This window comes from Diceros bicornis, chromosome 15 (genome assembly GCF_020826845.1).
Source record: "Diceros bicornis minor isolate mBicDic1 chromosome 15, mDicBic1.mat.cur, whole genome shotgun sequence".
Lineage (NCBI taxonomy): Eukaryota > Metazoa > Chordata > Mammalia > Perissodactyla > Rhinocerotidae > Diceros > Diceros bicornis.
The window spans coordinates 41,448,050-41,465,885 of record NC_080754.1 but is presented as its reverse complement, the minus strand read 5'-3'; the positions used below and the strand labels follow the sequence as shown (position 1 = coordinate 41,465,885).

At 41.2% G+C, this 17,836-nt stretch overlaps 1 long non-coding RNA gene across 1 annotated transcript in view; it reads left to right on the top strand.

The window, feature by feature from the left end:
• Nucleotides 1-4,081: 4,081 nt before the first annotated feature.
• LOC131414935 (uncharacterized) overlaps nucleotides 4,082-17,836 on the top strand; it is a 50,013-nt gene continuing 36,258 nt past the window's right edge. Inside the window, exon 1 of the long non-coding RNA XR_009222264.1 lies at nucleotides 4,082-4,293. This is a non-coding gene — a long non-coding RNA (uncharacterized LOC131414935). The remainder of the gene's footprint in view (nucleotides 4,294-17,836) is intronic.

The window sequence follows — 17,836 nt, the reverse complement described above, 5'->3', positions numbered from 1 at the left end:
TATGTTATCTTTACAGCAACTTAAACCATAAAGAAAGGGACATCTTCAAGAAAGCATGAACACAAGATTGCTGTTGCACAGGTCAGGTTGAAACTGCTTTGCAAATTTTCTTGCACACTTTAATATCTCATTGCTATTTTTCTTGTGTTTTCTCTGCCAGAGGATCCATCCTCTATCTGCCAACCTCTTCTTCCTCTTTGAAAGCCCAGCTCAATGCCCCTTCCTCTATGGAGACTTTTCCTGCCTCTCCTTCAGTGTCTCCAAACCATCCAGGATTAATCATTCTCATCTTTGTGCTTTCATAATGCCTTGTTCACACCTCTGTTTTAATATATCCTTTTACTTTTTTGGTTAAGTGTGTGTCTTAGTTTCTTTGGGCTACTGTAACAAAATACCGTAGACTGGGTGGCTTATAAAGAACAGAAGTTTATTCTCACAGTTCTGGAGTCTGGAAGTCCAAGATCAGGGTGCCAGCCTGGTCATGTGAGGGCCTTCTTCTGGGTTGCAGACTTCTCGTTGTATCCTTACACGGCAGAATGGAGGAAGGGAGCTCTCTGGGGTCTTTTTTATGAGGGCACTAATCCTATCCATGAGGGCTCCACCCTCTATGACCTAATCACCTTCCAAATGCCCCATCTCTTAATGCCCCTCCAAATACCATCCACTTAAGGATTAGGATTCAACATAGGAAATTTGGGGGAACACAAATGTTCAATCTATAGCAGTATATACGAGTCTATCTTTGCTGCAGGTGGAGTTTCCCGAGGGCTGGGGAGGGTTTTGATTTATCTTTGTATCCTCAATGTCTGGTACAGTGCATGATCCCGGGTAGGGCCTCCCGATCTTTGACATTTTCAGGGCTCTGTTATTCGCCTCACCAGCTGTAAATATACTTAAGTCCTTTTTGTTCTCACTGGCTGCTAAGCTGAATCTGTGATCATACCCGGCAAACGCCGGATGTCCTTTGTGAATGGGCTCAGTTGGCTGGGTGGCTTCCCAGGCATCCTCAGCCCATTGTTAAATCCCATGAGAAGGCACTGTGGGTGGGGTAGGACAGGACTCTTGAAGCAGATGCAGTACTCAAACTCTCTCCCTCCACACTGTTACTAAGCAGAGTGGCTTGCTCCTTCTCCCATTGGTCTTCCAAACCCAAATGTGTTTAATCACCTACAAGTACCACTCATTAACTGCCCCTAAAAACAATAATTAGATACCACATTTTAATGTGAAGTGATCCATGTTACTATTGTTTCCTCCACATAGTGACTCTCCCGCTGCTGGTATTGTGACAGCTAAATAAAAAGGCCAGTAATATGTGGGTTTCTGTTTTTTGTTTTTTTACCTTGAGGAAACAAAGACTCCCCTGATGTAATGAGATGCTAGGATCTCAAAAGAGCCAAATAGAACAATACAGATTCTTTTTTTAATATTATTGTTATAAAGCCACCAAGAAGGAATTACTCAGCAATAACATATGGGAGACTGGTTATTGTTACAGCCCATCACGGAGGGAGAAACCAAGTTGTTCAAGGCAACCTGTGAGGGGTGGGTGACCACAAATGCACATAAATTGTTAGAGTTGACACTGTCTCCCAAAGACACACATTAAAAAACAAAGAAAAATGCTAATAAGAATTGGCCAATGCACCTTTTCAACAGAGCTCTCTAGTATTAAACCAAATTTTTTAAAGAAGCAAACCTCTTTATTAAAAAAGTGTTCCGTCAAGTTTTGCCCTATACAACATGACTTTTGGAGACCCCACTGAAAAGCTATCTACCCCGATTTCCCAGGAATTTCTTCATTTCTTGGTCAGAAGGTTTGGTTCTAATTTATTAGCCTGAGGACTACGTCCTCCCTGCCAACAGTCTTCCTTGTGCTCTAGGTGGAAAAACCCTCCTAACTGCTGGAGAACGCTCGGGGCAACAAAACTGTTATCTCACCATCTGATTGGCCTAGTGCCCAGGAGCACCATGGGAAAGAATTTAAATGCTCTTGGCAGTTGAGGTTCAGACCTTGATGGTTGTAACTGATGGATTGGGCTGAGGCACTGCTGATGAACATTACATTCCTGAGAGAAAAATCACCCAAAGTAAGGAGCTTTGCGTGATACACTAGACTCAGCAGCAAGGATTGTCGCTGGGAAAATGTGGTGTTTCCAAGGACAGGCATTTGAACCCATCCCCTGAGAGGGCTCTGTGCCTTGTGAATGAGAGGATTATAAAATAAAACTGAAAAACAAAACAAATATAATTTGGGGTCCCAGCCACTTGAGAGAGTTGGGCACTAGAAGGGAAAATGTTTCCCTGTTGGGTGGAGAGAGGTGTTAGGACTGGAGATTAGGAGACAGGCTATGAGGAAATACAGGCAGGGGTGAGAACAGATAGAGCAGGGTCTTTGAGGTCAGGAGTGGGTCACTGCTCCCCCATGGCGCTCTGAGTTGGTACTGAGCATCACTTTATCAGGCACTGCTCTGAAGGCTGTAGGGATTTTTCAGAATCAAGAGAAGGTTCTTAATTTTAAAGAGAGAATAACCCATGTGAAAGGATGGGACATGATGACCAACAATACAGAGCAGTGACATTTTTAAATAGTACCAATAATAAGAGCATTAATGATTCAGAGGAAGAAGGGATTTCTGGGAAGGTGATTAGAGGGGGCTTAGAAAAACCTTAACAGAAAAGCCTTACAAGAAAGACCATATTTAGGTAGTTGGAGGGATAAATATTGGGGGCAAGAAACCTTCCTAAGAGCTGAGATGTACCTTGATTCTGTTAGCACCTTTGGGCACCTTTTGGTATCTCATCTGTTATAACCATTGTGCTTACTTCGGGTTTTTTAGTCTTCTCCAGCTTTCCAGAAGTCATTATGAGGGGCCCTGACTAACAAGACAGACGCATGCAGAAACCCCTCCCCATCACAGCTATCTCATTACCATGTCCTCCAAGATGGCCACCTCTGAGGAGGATCATCACTGGGCCTCAGAGAGGAGAGAAAACCAAAAGGCCCTCAACAACAAATTGAAAATTGAAGTTGAAAGGCAAGTCTAAAAATTTGACCTAAGAGTTGTATCTAGTGTAAAATTATATTCTTAAATGGGGTGAACTATATCTGAGGTAGCAAGACACCAGTTAGTGAAAGAATTTTGTCAGTGTGGTTATTTGCATAATTCACATGAGTGTAGATTTTACTACCTGAGATGAAGACCTTTACCCTGGTCACTTTTGGCTCTATCTTAGAATACAAGGTTGCAGTAGAATGGAAAAGGCAAAATAATTACAAGGTTAAGAGAATTTTCAGATGGGTGCTCGTCCCCACATTACCCTATTGGAAAATGAAGATCAATATAAAACATATATTGGAGAATTAATATTCTAGGCAGGCTAATTCTATTTTTTTGCTTAACCTAGGAGAGAAGAGTTTACTATGCAATGCATCAATTTTCTCCCAGTGCCATCATTGCCCTTTGGCCAAATATAGTGAGCACCAAGTGAGGGGTGAGAAGTAAGGGTTCAGGTATATGGCTTGACAGATACTCTGTTCCCACACAGCCCACATGAGTGGCCACACTGTCCTGCACTGAAAGTCTGTTTTCTTCTTGAATTATCCAGACCTGCTCTCAGTGCACCTGAAATCAACAATTCTTTGACAACCTTTCAGTTCCCTTGAAGTGGCAGGTGAATAGAAGCCTGCCCTGTACTGCAAACCTCTGACTTCCAACAGCACCCCTTTCTTGGCTGTGTTTCTGAATCTGGAGTTTTAGCAACAAAATATCAGAGATGCTGTTAGGTGGGTATTTTTGAGTTTTGGCTTCATGTTTAGTCCAAGATGTCTTATTTGAAAGGAAAGTGATTCTTTGGTGGTATTATTATTTTTAAACACAAAAACCACCATCCCTCCATCCCGACTCTACCACTCCCTACTAAAGATCAGCCCTCACAGGCTTCTGGGGTTTCTGGGCTACGGTTAATCAAAGATACTGCCAATATTCAACAAGTTATATTAATCTATTTCATACTAATTTCTTTCTCTTTTCTTTCTTTCCTTCTTTCCTTTCTTCCTTCCTTCCTTCCTTCTTCCATTTCTTGCTTCTTCCCTCCCTTCTTCCTTCCTTCTCTTCCTTCTTCTGCCCCCCTCCCCTTTGTACAGTCCTCAGGAACCTCAGGAGGGCATTCTGTGATCCCCTAGCGTGAGGGAGTTCACCCCTGTGAAGTCTCTGTAAGGTGCATCTCTGTGAGGCAGTCAGAGGCATGTGTGGCCTGTCACCTGGACCTCCTCGCCCTGTCCCATTTCAGGTGGGCCACCACATGAATTGCAAGTATTGAGAGGATCTTCGCTTTTCTACTCTAGCTGCTCCGTGGACATAACTGCTCACCCTCACTTCACAACCCTTCAGTCTTTTACAGCCATCAGCTGATAGTCAGATGCAGAACCCCAGGGGTCAGAGAGAGATTCAACACTTCTCCCGGCTACATCTCCTTCCCCAGGGAGATCCTCAAGAGCCAATGGAGAACTGTGTCCTAGGAATCACCTTGGACTCTCTGAAAATCATGAGGTTCACGTTGTTTAAGAGGGGTGACTGCTGATTTCTTGGAACTCTTTCCCCCTCAGGGCTTTTAGGAGATGGGCTGAGTAAAATGTGTGGTCGTGTCTGCAAAAGCAGGGAACCTCAGCCACAGCCTCAAGCTCTGTAGACAGCCATTGGCCAGGACATTGGTTGTTGTTAAAACGTTAAGTGAAACAGGCAGTTTAACATGCAGTGATGAGTTCACTTACATATGGAGGAATACGTATAGATAAAAGATCTGAAGTAAACTGAAGTATTCACAACTTCATGTGAGATTATGGTTGATAGTTTTCTTCTTTTTTTTTTTTTTGCACTTCCTGACCCACAAAGAGCATGTGTTATTTTATCAACAGAGGGTGGGGAAAAAAAAAAAAGCCTTTAAGAAGAAATAATGTAGGGGCAGGAATTGTACTTCTTTCATTTTGTTGTTGTGGTTAATGACTTCTACAGTGGACACCTGGCCTGGCACCTGGGTCATGATTTACTAACGTGGCAATCTGGGGTCTGCTCTAGTGCTCCTTGGGCAGCAGAAAGAGTGGTGTCACAGAGAACTGGAAATGGGCCCTGGGATAGGTCCCCAAAATGAATTCCTAACCTATGGAGTCCTGTGGGCTTGTCGTGGTAATCAAGTTATGCTGCCAGCTTGCTAATTTCAATAACAGAATCATAAAGTGGTAGACCTAGAAGGATCTTGAGGAATCATCTATTTTGTTTACTCATTTTTGTGGCAGAACCAGGATGAGAGTTTGATAGTAATGATATCTACCTTTTAGTGAGCAGCTACTATGTGCCAGGAATGGTACTAGGTACTTTATGTAGATTAATCTTTAATCACACTATCGAAGCAAGTATTATCCCTACCTTGATTTTATAGATGAGAAAGTGGGAGGGGGGAGTGTAGAGATAAAGTAGCTTATCCCAAATCGTCCAGCTGGAGTCCAAGGTAGGATTTGAATTCATGTTTGGCTGGTTCTAAAATGAGCTCTTAGAATGCATAGTTCTGCCTGTTTACTTCCAGCGTGGGCTGCCTGATTTCCAGTCTTAGAGTTTTATCTCTTGTCTCCACATTTAAAACTCAGGTCTGTTTTAACCTGTGTGAGTTGAGCAGATCAACTCTCAAATTACATTCCTCTTGCAAATAGTCTGTGTTGTCCTGAGGAAGCCCACTCCCAAGTTTAAAGGCCCACATTTGCTCTTCTTCAAAGCAATGGGGCGCAGGCCTTCAGCCTGAGCTCAGACTTGCTTTTATTATTCACCCGCGTCCCTTTCATTGTGAGTGTTCCCATTCACGGGCTGTGGGAATGCCCAGCCAGAGAGAGGGTGTGTGACCAGGAGATTGTCACCAGTGCCCCAGCCATAGGAGAGGAGCTGGGAGGAGGCTGTAGCACCCTGAGGCCTCAGGCCACCTCCTCCTGACGCTCTGGCTCTCCTGCTGTGGGAAGGCTGGGCTGACAGTCTTTGGAAAAAAGAGAACTGAGGGCTTTCTGAGGCAAAGGTTGAGGGGAGACAGGGCAGAGAGGTATCTTCTCTTCAGAGGGAAGTAAACACCCCTAAATCATGAAGTGGATCAATTTAAAGTAAGTTCTCCATGTTTCAGCCTGGCCAGAGGCGTTCTGGTTAATCAAATATTCTTAACAAGGGTGACGTGGCTGAACACTTTTCCAGGGATTATAACACAATAAAGTATGGGTAAAACCCAAACTGCACTAAATAGAATTAAATCTTTCTTTGATGATTCATAATGCCTTTAGGATCCTGTGCTGCCTCAGGGTCACCATTAAGTTTATCATCATCCTTGGTGAGGCAGGCAGGCAGCTGAATGAAAACATCAGATTTAAAGGTATAGGCCTCACTCCCGCTCTGCCTACCTGGGTGGCCTTGGGCAGGTGACTTGACCTCTTGATCTTCAGAGTTCCCTCCAAAATAGGAGTGGCAACATTACATTACAGGGTTGTCATAGTAGAAAACTACATCAGTAAAGAATATTGTTATTATTATCACTACTATTAAGCTGCCAGGACATCAAACTGCTGGCTGATAGAGAATTCTACTCTACGTTTTCTTCTAACATGCTTCAAAGTAACTCGCTCTAGTCTCATTTTGAAGAACACATGGCTTCCCCAGCAGCAGAGATTGCTGAGAAGTGAAATTTAGTCAAGGGCCAGTAAGAGCGTTTAAATAGTGGTGTTTTTTTTAAACTGCAAAAGTGGTACATGCTTTTTGTGAAAAAATTCGAATATTACAGAAGAACATATTAAAAAAAAATTGCCTTCTACACTCATTGTCTCAATCTTCCCCAGAGGTAAGCCTTATATAGTTTAGTGTGTGTGTGTTAGATTTAAATTATACTATTCATTATTGTTCTATGACTTTGCTTTTTTTTTTAACTTAGAATATCTTGGGAATATTCTCATTCTTTTTTTACAGCTGCATCTGCACAGTCTTTCATAAGAAGGATGAGTTTTGTCTTGTTGAACCATTGCCCTATTGATGGACATTAAGTTATTTCTAGTTTTTCTGTGGCAAACAATGTTGTAACGAGCATAGGATGACTTTCATGCACTCAGTAGCAGCTGCTCAGTGATTTTTTTATTACCTCAAGTAGCTTCAACCCACACTTCCTAAAACACATTCTTCTTGATCTGCATGCCTCCCCAAAGAGATAGCATCAAATATGAACAAAGCAAGTGGCTTGAACAGTTTGGTGATTTCTAATAAACTTATACACTTGTGCAACTATCACCACAACCTAGTTTTAGGGCATTTTCATTGCCCCTCAAAATTCCCTTCTGTACCTCTTTGAGGTTAATTTCATACTCAGCCCAGCTCTAGCCAACCACTGATAGGATTTCTGTCTCTAAAGTTTTGTCTTATCTGGAAATTTCGTATAAACAGAATCATAATATGTAGTCTTTCGTGTCTGGATTCTTTTACTTAGCAAAATGTTTTTTGAGGCTCAACCTCGTTGTTGGATGTTTCAGTTATTGCTGAAGAGTGCTCCATTACATCGGGTACCACGTTTTCTTTATTCATTGGGATTGTTTCCAGTTTGGGACTATTTTCAGTTTTTGCCTATTATGAATAATGATACTATGAACATTTGTATACAAGTTTTTGTATGGATGTATATTTTTATATCTGTTGGATATATACCTAGAAGTGGAATTACTGGGTCTTATGATTAGTGCATGCTTAACTTATATTAAAAAATTGCCAAATCATTTTCCAAAGCAGTTGTTTCATTTTACATTCCTACCAGCAATGTATGAGGCTTCTAGTTTCTCCACATTCTCACCAACACTTGATATTGTCAGTCTTTTTTTATTATAGTTATTCTAGTGGTTGTGTAGTGGTATCACATTATTTCAATTTCCATTTTTCTAATAACTAATGATGCTGGGCACTTTTTCATGTGCTTGTTAGCCATTTATATATGATCTGTGTTTAAGTGCTTAATCGAGTCTTCTGTCCATTTTTTACTAGGCCATTTGACTTTCATTGTTATAATAGTTCTTTATGTATTCTGAATACAAGCCTTTTATATATATATGTATATATATTTATACATATGATTTATATATAGATACATGATTTACAAACATTTTCTCCCAAACTGTGGCTTGTGTTTTTATTTTCTTAGTGGTGACTTTTGAAAAACAAAATTATTTAATTTTGACAAAGCCTAAATTTGTCAGTTTTTCTATTCTGGATCATGCTTTGGATGTCACATACAAGAAATCCTTGCTTCGTTCAAGGTCACAAAGATTTTCCCTTAAGTTTTCTTCTAGAACTTTTATGAAAACAATGTGATTTTATAAGTTATTTCAAAGACTAAATGAAGCTAATGTTCTCTAGAGGCCCTTCCTAGGCTGAAATCAATAGTCTGTGGAGTTAAATCTACAGAGCAGGTCTTTCCTACCTTTTCAGAGTAGTTTTCACAGGTTGGCTAGATTGTGTATCTGCAGAGTCAACCAAATGGCCTTTATTACTGACTCCTCAGAATTTTTTCTGAAGGAAGGATGTGAAATCATGTTCATTTAGAAAGATCAGGAAAGGTTTCCTTTGAGGAAATCATATTTATTCTTATACCATGAGTAGAATGTTCTCAGTGTGTTATATCATTTAGCAAGTGAAGGGCATTATCTCTCAAAACAAAAGCAGTAAAGAGTCATTTCTTATTATTAATGGTTTTGGAATGGGCATAGTTCCGCTTGCTTCTCTCTATTCCTAGTAACTCACTTTATTTCTCTAGGTAATGAGTCTATTACTTATTAGCCCTTAACAAGGTTCTTTAACCTTGGTTAGAACCTTGGTTAAGAACCTAAGGTTCTTAAGAGCTACATTGTTCTTGATTATTGGGAGAACTTGAATCTCATTTCTTTCAAACCTTCATAGATCATACCATATTTAGGTCCTCATTCCTTATTTGAAACTCTTAGGCCCAGATATATTTTTAAATGCACACTTTTTTTTTTCCAGAAAGATAGTACAGTGAATATTCTGGATGACTATAATTTCTCCAGGGGATCAAGATGGCTTGTATTTCATAAGATGGACATATTAATATTTTAAAACATACTGAATATTTACAATATGTGAAATAAATAAAGACTATGAATAGCTTCAATCAGTTCAGATCAGGTTTTCTACCACTTGAATTCAGATCTGGTTAGTCTTGGGAGCAAATGAGTTATGAAAATCTTTCCATTTAGAGCATTTTTGGATTTCTGAATTGAGAGTAAGGGCTAGTGGAGTTGCACTGCCTTTTGTGGGAACACACTATACCAGCTGTTTATTGTGGTGTGTCCAGTTCCTTAGCTTCAGTTGACCACTGCTGGTTCTGCATGTGGAGCTGCTGTGAGCGGCTGTCACATTCCAGGAGACACGGGGAAGCACAGATTTTGGCAAGCCTTGGTGAGGCTTTCAACCTGAAAGAGTTTTCTGAATGAACATTTTAAAGAGAGATAATTTCCACTGTATGCAATGCTACAGTTTAGATTGTTTTCTAGGGTGAAGGTATTTTGCCATGTGAAATCAATATGTGCTTTAAAAAATACTTCCTCATCTCCCACTAATTCTATTGCACTTATTCTATCTGCCTCATGGCACAGGCTCTCAGAGGCAGATGCCCAATAAAGATCCGTTATCTAGGGGGCCTGGATTCCTGGCTTGGGGTGAAATTATATCCTTTAAAATGGAATTGAGTCAAGCTGTGATATATTTGAATCCCATTGAGAGCTAGATTATATGGTCAATGGCAGCTCAGAAGCACGTTTTAATCACTGAGCACTATGACACTGACCTGACGGTGCTTGTGTAAACTACTGGCCCATGTTCCTGAGGAAAACGAGAGCCTCTTTGATACCCACATGACTTCTTTCGTCACAAATAGGAATCATCTTAGCAATTCATCTAATGACACTTTCTGAAAAAATTAGAGAAGCAGTACATACTAGTCATAAAGTATTTACAGAAGTAAATGATATACAAAAGTTTACATAAGTATGTAGAGTAAAAACGTAAGAGCCCCTCAATGCCAATCTCCCACTCCATTCCTGCCACCCTCTTCAAGAGGTCACCACTGATAGTAATTTGGTATGTGTGTCACTCTAGGCCTTTTCTTTATTTTTTTTTTTTTAATTTTGTTTATTTATTTTTCCCCCAAAGCCCCAGTAGATAGTTGTATGTCATAGCTGCACATCCTTCTAGTTGCTGTATGTGGGATGCGGCCTCAGCATGGCTGGACAAGCGGTGCGTCAGTGCACGCCCGGGATCCGAACCCGGGCCGCCAGTAGCGGAGCGCGCGCACTTAACTGCTAAGCCACGGGGCCGGCCCTAGGCCTTTTCTTTCTAGCCATGTATGTGCACAGACGAACACACTTGCACAGTCATATCTGTAAGCAAGTGGGCCATATTCTTCAAATTGTTCTATCACTTGCTTTTCTTAACAATCTATCAGAAACATCTTTCTTTGACACTACAATCCTTTCAATGGTTGTATAGCATTACCAAGAATGTATATAATCAGTCCCCTAGTGAAGAATGTTTAGGTAATTTTGGGGGATATTACAAACTATGCTTCAATGACGTTTCTTATTCATATATTTTTGTGCATGTGTTTATTTTTTTTTAGAGTAGATAGTAAAATTTTCATGGTTTTTGGTGTATCTCCAAGGTCTTACTCCCAATGATTGCTTTTAGTCTGAATTGCAGCATTGTCCTCTGTCCTTCTATTGTTTATCTATAAAGCAACTGGGGCACTGGTCATCTTTGCTGGACACATCAGCGTCTCTTGGGGTGAGGAAGGGGGTGTACAAAGAGGAGGATTGTTTATGCTTACTACTTTTGATACTTTTGGTTTCGCCTGCTAGCTATTAACTTAATGTCATGTTTTTTATTTCCTCCCATGTATAGGACAGGTCAGATACAATAAGAGCTTGCCTTCAGCTATGTAAATTGTTAAAGTCTTTTCGGAAAGCTCTTGACAATATCTACTAAAATTTATGATGTTCATACTTTTTGATCCTGCCGTTCTACTGCTACATGGTACTACGGAAATAACTTTATTTTGAGATCTGAAAGATTTTGTTCAGATATGAATCTCAGCAGCTTTTAGGACTCTTTTTATTTAAATAGTTTCAGCAATGGAATGAATGTCTGTGTCCCCCTTAAATTCATATGTTGAAATCCTAACCCCCAATGTGATAGTATTAGAAGGTGGGGCCTGGGCCAGCCCCGTGGCTTAGCGGTTAAGTGCGTGCGCTCCGCTGCTGGTGGCCTGGGTTCGGATCCCGGGTGTGCACCGACGCACCGCTTCTCCGGCCATGCTGAGGCCGCGTCCCACATACAGCAACTAGAAGGATATGCAACTACGACATACAACTATCTACTGGGGCTTTGGGGGAAAAAAAAAGGAGGAGGAGGATTGGCAATAGACGTTAGCTCAGAGCCGGTCTTCCTCAGCACAAAATGAGGAGGATTAGCACGGATGTTAGCTCAGGGCTGATCTTCCTCACACACACAAAAAAAAAAGAAGGTGGGGACTTAGGGAGGTAATTAGGTCATGATCCCTCATGAATGGGATTAGTGCCCACATAAAAGACACCCCAGAGAGCTCTCTCACTCTCTTTCTGCCTTGTTAGGATACAATGAGAAGTCAACTGTCTGCAACCTGGAAGAGGGGCCACATCGGAATTTGACCATGCTGGCACCCTGATCTTGGACTTCCAGCCTCCCGAACAGTGGGAAATAAATTTCTGTTCTTTATAAACCACCCAGTTTATACTATTCTGTTATAGCAGCCCAAACTAGGCTTGCAAATGCATGAAAGGAATGCAAATGCTATGAAACCTTAATAGAAATCAATCTTTTAATTTAGAGAATCATACATTTTCAGAACCCTGGAGTTTAAAGCTGTAAGGACCGTTGGACACTGTGAAATGAGAGAATTGGAGAAGATGATCTCAAAGTTTCTCTTTAACTCTTAACACTCTGTGGTCCTCTGGTCCCAGGGAAAAGATGGTGGTAAAGGCAGATTATGACAGTAATCAATGCAGTACCACTGGGGGAACCTTTACATTTAGAATGGGGCCCTTTATTGCTTTTATTCCTGAAGCAGAGATTTTCTCACTCCACTCTTTACTGTTGTATGGTCGTTTGTATATGCAAATATTTCTATCAGCTTTAAAAATCCTTTGACCTGGCCTTATTTTCATAATTTTTACTGACAAAAGTCAGTTAGTAGAGATGTAACCAAACCAAGAAACAGGTTATTTTTTGAATATGAAGAATGGCTATTTGTTAAATTTTAAATGCAAATACGCAGTATTTTTCCTATGGAGTAGATGCTACCTGATATTATTTAAGACAGTTCAACACTTGCTGAATACAGTGTTAGAGTAAGAATCATGGATCCAGAGATAAACGAGATGGAGTCCTTGTCCTCAAGGAGATTATAGTTTAGTAGGTCATATTTTGGATTATTTTTTTTTAAATCTAGTAATCCTGGGGAAAGAATTAGGGTCAAAGGATGAAACTCCATGGAAATAGCTTTTAGCACAATTTAAATGTAACTCAGATGAACCCAAACTCGATTAGCCTTTGAGTTTAAGTGAGGTCTTGTTAAGATTATGGGCCAAATTATGATGGCCTTTTGTGCCACCTTACATGATTGTAGGACCCCAGCTCCCCTCAACGTCTCTTCCAGTTAGCAGAGTGGGAGCAAGTTCATGCATAATTTCCTAGTTTGGTAATCTGTCAAGTCACTGTGCCCCAGGCCCAGCTGCGGGTCTCTGTGACAACACTACTTCATTGGTGCAGGATTCCTCTGCTGAGCGCTTAGGGTTCCAAAGAGGTACAGAGTCTGTGGCAGAGTTGGGGAAGGAAAGGTGCTCTTCCCAGCTCTGTGAGCACCTTGTCCCCTGGGCCTCACAGCTGCTCTGCTTGTGCCTTGAATTACCCAGAGTGACTCTCATGAGGAAATATTCTTCCCATTCTCATTCCAAAATCTCTCTCATCATAGTGGATCTAAACCAGTGCCTTAGGGTGTGTGAGGAGGGGATGGACTGAAATCATGCCGACTTTTCATTGTCCCTGCCTGTTTTTCCTCATTTTTTCCCCCCTCTCTGGTCCATCACAGGTGCTATGACTCTCTCCTTTAGAGAAAAACAAATCCTCCAGGCACATCTCTCAGGCAGATAGACACCCAGGAACGTATCCAGCCTACGGGTTCCCTCAACCAGCCTGACTCTGATGTGGACCATGTCTTGTTTGACTTTGTATCCCTCGCGTCCGCTCAGTGCTTGCCGCAAAAATGGACCTTTAACTAATCCTTGTTGAATCAATGAATCACTGTTTGCTAAAGGGGATATTTAAATATAATCTAGGGAGATGGAACAGAGGCCCCCAACTTCATGGTCATGTCCATGGGAGGGGTAGGGTTCATGCGCTAAGTGCATGAACAATTGGTATCTTTCATGTTCTAGAATCTAGAATTAATGATCTTGTGATTTATGCTGTCCTGTCCCTATGTTCTCACATTGTCAGCTTTGTGACCGAGGGATATGTTTGCAAGACATTTGGCCAGGATTAAAGCTATATATAGTCTAGATCTGTAAAATAGTTTAAAAAGGTTAATAATCATTTACTAAGAAAAAGCGTATGCAATTTAAGTGCAAAACAATGGTGCTAGGCACTAGAAACTTATCAATGTCATGGAGAGCAGCAGACACATGGGTAAAAGGAGACAGGGAAACTGGGAGCGGGGTGGGGTGGGGCAGGATAGAGAGAAGGTGGGAGGCAGGGCAAATAGTGACCGAGAACTCATATTTGAACTCCTGACCATCTAGGTTCCAAGTTCTAACACTGGCATTGTGGTCAGCAAGTTCACTTTGTGTTTTTTTTATTTTTAAAATGGGATTTTTTTTTGAATAGATACTGGATTCACATGTTCAACAATTAAAAGTTCTCAAAATAAAGAAATCTTCCATCCATCCATTTCTTTTGGTCACCTGCCTCCTGGAGGGACATTTTACGTCTCCCAATGCAAATTTACCTCTGATTGGAGTCAAAGAGAAAGTCTAGAGAAACTTAAAAAATTTTTAGTCCCTTAGGCAAGGTCAAAGCTGACTGACTTGTTTAGGAAAAAATCTGTGATCTTGGTCTCATTAGTCTTACGTTCTAACATAGTGAGCTTATTAGCCTGGACAGGAGCCTGTGATTGCTCACAAACCAGCAAACCTTCAGAGGTCTTGCCCTCTGCTTTAAAATATTTAAGAAACAATTGCATTTGGTGGTTGGGTTCTGAGGAGGCTGTGTCCACGCCGGAGACCTCCCCATGGCGGTCCAGAGGCAAGTCAGAGCCAAAGGCCGTGAGGGAGAGGGGAGACTGAAACACCGGGAGACCAAGCATAAACAGCCTGGGCCCCGGGCGGGTAAGTGGACAAGTGTGCGTGTCCAGATTAGCTTAAAGGGTGAGAGGTCAGTGGGGAAAATACACCTCCAACATTTAACTCAACCAATGAAAGAGCTAAGAGAACTTAAGTCACTCGCAAGCAATAGAGCACCTGGGCGTTTGTGTGTTGCCAAGAAAATGTTCAGGCTTCAATAAACCTTTTAGCAGATTTTATATAGCAATGTAGAAAAATGATCTATTAGAAGAAGGATTGACATTGTCAGCAAAAAGTGAGTCATAGTCATTGTTTTCTTTTAGTGAATACTTTGTTTTTCCTCTTTCTATGTGACATTATATTTTATTAATTGTTGTTTGCCCTGGGTTATTTTCTGAAATACAACTTTATTTACTAACCTGATTACATTTTAATTTTCAATTAAATGTTTTAATTTTTAAAGTTTTAGTTTTTAAAGTTTTAAGTTCAATTCAATTAAAAAATCACCAGTTCTTGCCCTCAAGTAGGTTACAGAATTGCCCTCCACCTTTTGTTCCTGGCACCTACCACATCGGTGAGTAGCTAATTTTGGTTTCATTTCTGTTTCCCTTACTAGACTGTAAGCATCCTCAAGGCAGAACCATATTGATCTTGCTCACTTAAAAAAAATTCCTAGCACCTTGCACAGTGTCTGGCACACAGTAGGCATTTAATATTTGCCTATAATATAGGCATATCATATTTGCCTATAATATAAAAAATGATTGAACGAAGGAGATCCGCTGAGGTGAAGTGGTTGAACCAATGAGCAGCACCTTGTTAGAAGAGGCCCTGGGTGTTACCAGGAGTATAGAACAGAAGCTGCTGACCCTGGAGGTCAGGGGGCAAGCAGAGCAAGCATCCTAGAGGTCGTGATGTCTGACCGAATCTTAGCCGGGTGAAGAAGAGAGTGCCAGAGTCCAAAGGTAAGAATGGGAACGATAGCAATGGCCACTCATTTGACGCTAGTTAGAAGAGTGAAGCTTTCTGTGGTGAGTGGGGAGAGACAGTCAGGTGCAGTGAGCAACACTGTGTTGTGAAGGGATCTGTGTGCTAAGGAGCGTGGAGTTCATTTGAAGATGCTGGGGAGCCCTGAGGTTGCTGTGGCAACAACGTGAAGGTCAGATTAAGGAGAGAGTGAGACTGCACAGGGACACTGCTTAGGAGACGAGAGCAGCAATCAGGCACCCTTTCTTCACTTCTTCTAATCTCTCTCCCTCTTACCTCCTCACCTCTCAGCAGCACTTCTCGGAGGAGTGCTCTATCCCCGCAGTCTCCTCTTTTTCTCCTTCCATTCACTTCTTAACCTGTTGCAAGAAGGCTCCCAACATCTCTCATTCCAGACCCTGTGGCTCCCTCCTCCTCACACCTCGTACTCACTGCTTTCACCATAGTTACCAGTGGCCTCCTTACCCAATTGTAGTTTTCAGTCTTTGTTTTGTGGGACCCCTTGACTACAGTATTCCCCTTAAGGTATTTTTTGAGTAGGAATTCATTTATAGTTCAAACCCAGAAAACATAAAAAAGAGTGAACAATCTCTTTCCTATCCTTGTCTCTCATTTCTCCATGGGCAGCCACTGCCCTTAGTTTCTTATATATCCTTCCAGAGATTCTTTATGCATATAATAGCAAATACAAATTTGTTTGTATTTAATGACAAACAAGAGCGTAGGTTGTTATTTTTCCCTTTCCTAACACAAATGGTAGAATATTATGTGCATTGTTTGGCTTCGTGCTTTTGTTGTCCAACAAATGAGAAAAATACACATGCATGGACACTGGGTTTCTCACGGGCATCTGGCACCTTGCTCCAAATTGAAATACTCACTACTTCCCAAAGCTGCTTCTTTGATATTCTTTGACTTAACCGGTAGTGGTGAAAGCGGGGAGGTGTCCTGGCCGTTTATCTTGTCACTTAAGCCAGAAACCTGAGAGTCATCTCTGCCACTCTGCCAACATCATCCAGAATATCCTCAGGCCCGTTGTTTCCTTGTCTTCATTCCTACACCCTTGCCTAAATCGAAGACCTCTGTCTTTTCGGAAGACTTTACGGAAAGACTCCCCTGATTCACCCAGTTGTTCTTCACTCCCACAGCATCCTATATATATCCATGTCATTGAACTTGCCATCACGACTGACTTGTCTGTCCTCTCACTCGATTGTCCTTGAGGGCAGACATATATTTAATTCATTTTTTTACCCAGAGGGACATGGGAGGCCAGGAATGTAGATGACACTTTCAAGAGGCTTGCTTGTAAAGAGAAGAGGCACATAGCTACAGGGATATATAGAGTCAATGCAGGGTTTTATCTTTAAACTTTCTTTCAAATTATAGGTAGAGTACATGTTCATTGTGGAAAATTGGGACAGTAATTTAAAAGTCTTAAAAAGTATTAAAAAGCCAAAAAGATCATCCATAATCCTACCATTCTAATCCAAATGCTGCTGCATTTTTCACTATTCCCTTCCAGTCTTTCCCACGCATTTTAACCTGGTTAAGAAGAGACCAAGTGAGTGGTTCTAGGCTCTGTTTTTGCAAATACAGAGGTTGGCTCTGGCGTCTGTCCTCACATTCATCAGTCTGATGGCTCATTTAATTGGCTAGATCCTCTTCCTTCCTCACTGCTCCCTGGGTGTTTCTCCACATAAAGTTATTTAATTAGACAGAGGTAAAACTTCTCATTCATTCATTCATTCAACAAATATTTGTCAGTTGTACACCACATGCTCTGTGTTAGTTGCTGAGGGATGGAGCAGTGGAGCAGATAGACACTTATCTCATAATACATGAATGGTGTCATTGGCAGAGGAACTTCACTTCATCCTGTTGTACAAAGGTACTGCACTCACCTGTTAGACCTTACAGACAAGCTTTCAATTTCACTTGTATAACTTTCTCACTTGATAGTTCCCCCAGCATTAAAAACTTTTCAGAAATGTTACTCTTAATGGCTGATGTTAAATATTTAGTTTTCCTTTTCATTTTTTCCCCTGTAATAACACTGCCAGAAATAGCTTTAAAATTAAGCTTGGTGCATCTTTTGTACTATTTCCCTAGAACTGATTCCTAGAAGAGAAATTTATTGGGTCAAAAGATCTGAACTTTTCTAAGGCACTTAGATACCTATTGTCAGATTGCTTTCCAGAAAGTTCCTACTGATTTAAACTCTTAACAGTGGTGTACAAAGGTGCCTTTTTCGCCTGTGAGAGGGTTCGTTTGTTTATATGCTGAGTTAACTGGACCAGCACAAAGGGAAAGGTTGAAGATAAAGAAGATAGAACAAGGTCCCTGAGAAGCAGTACTGATGAGATCTGGAGAAGGTGCTGGAATCTAGTTTTGTAA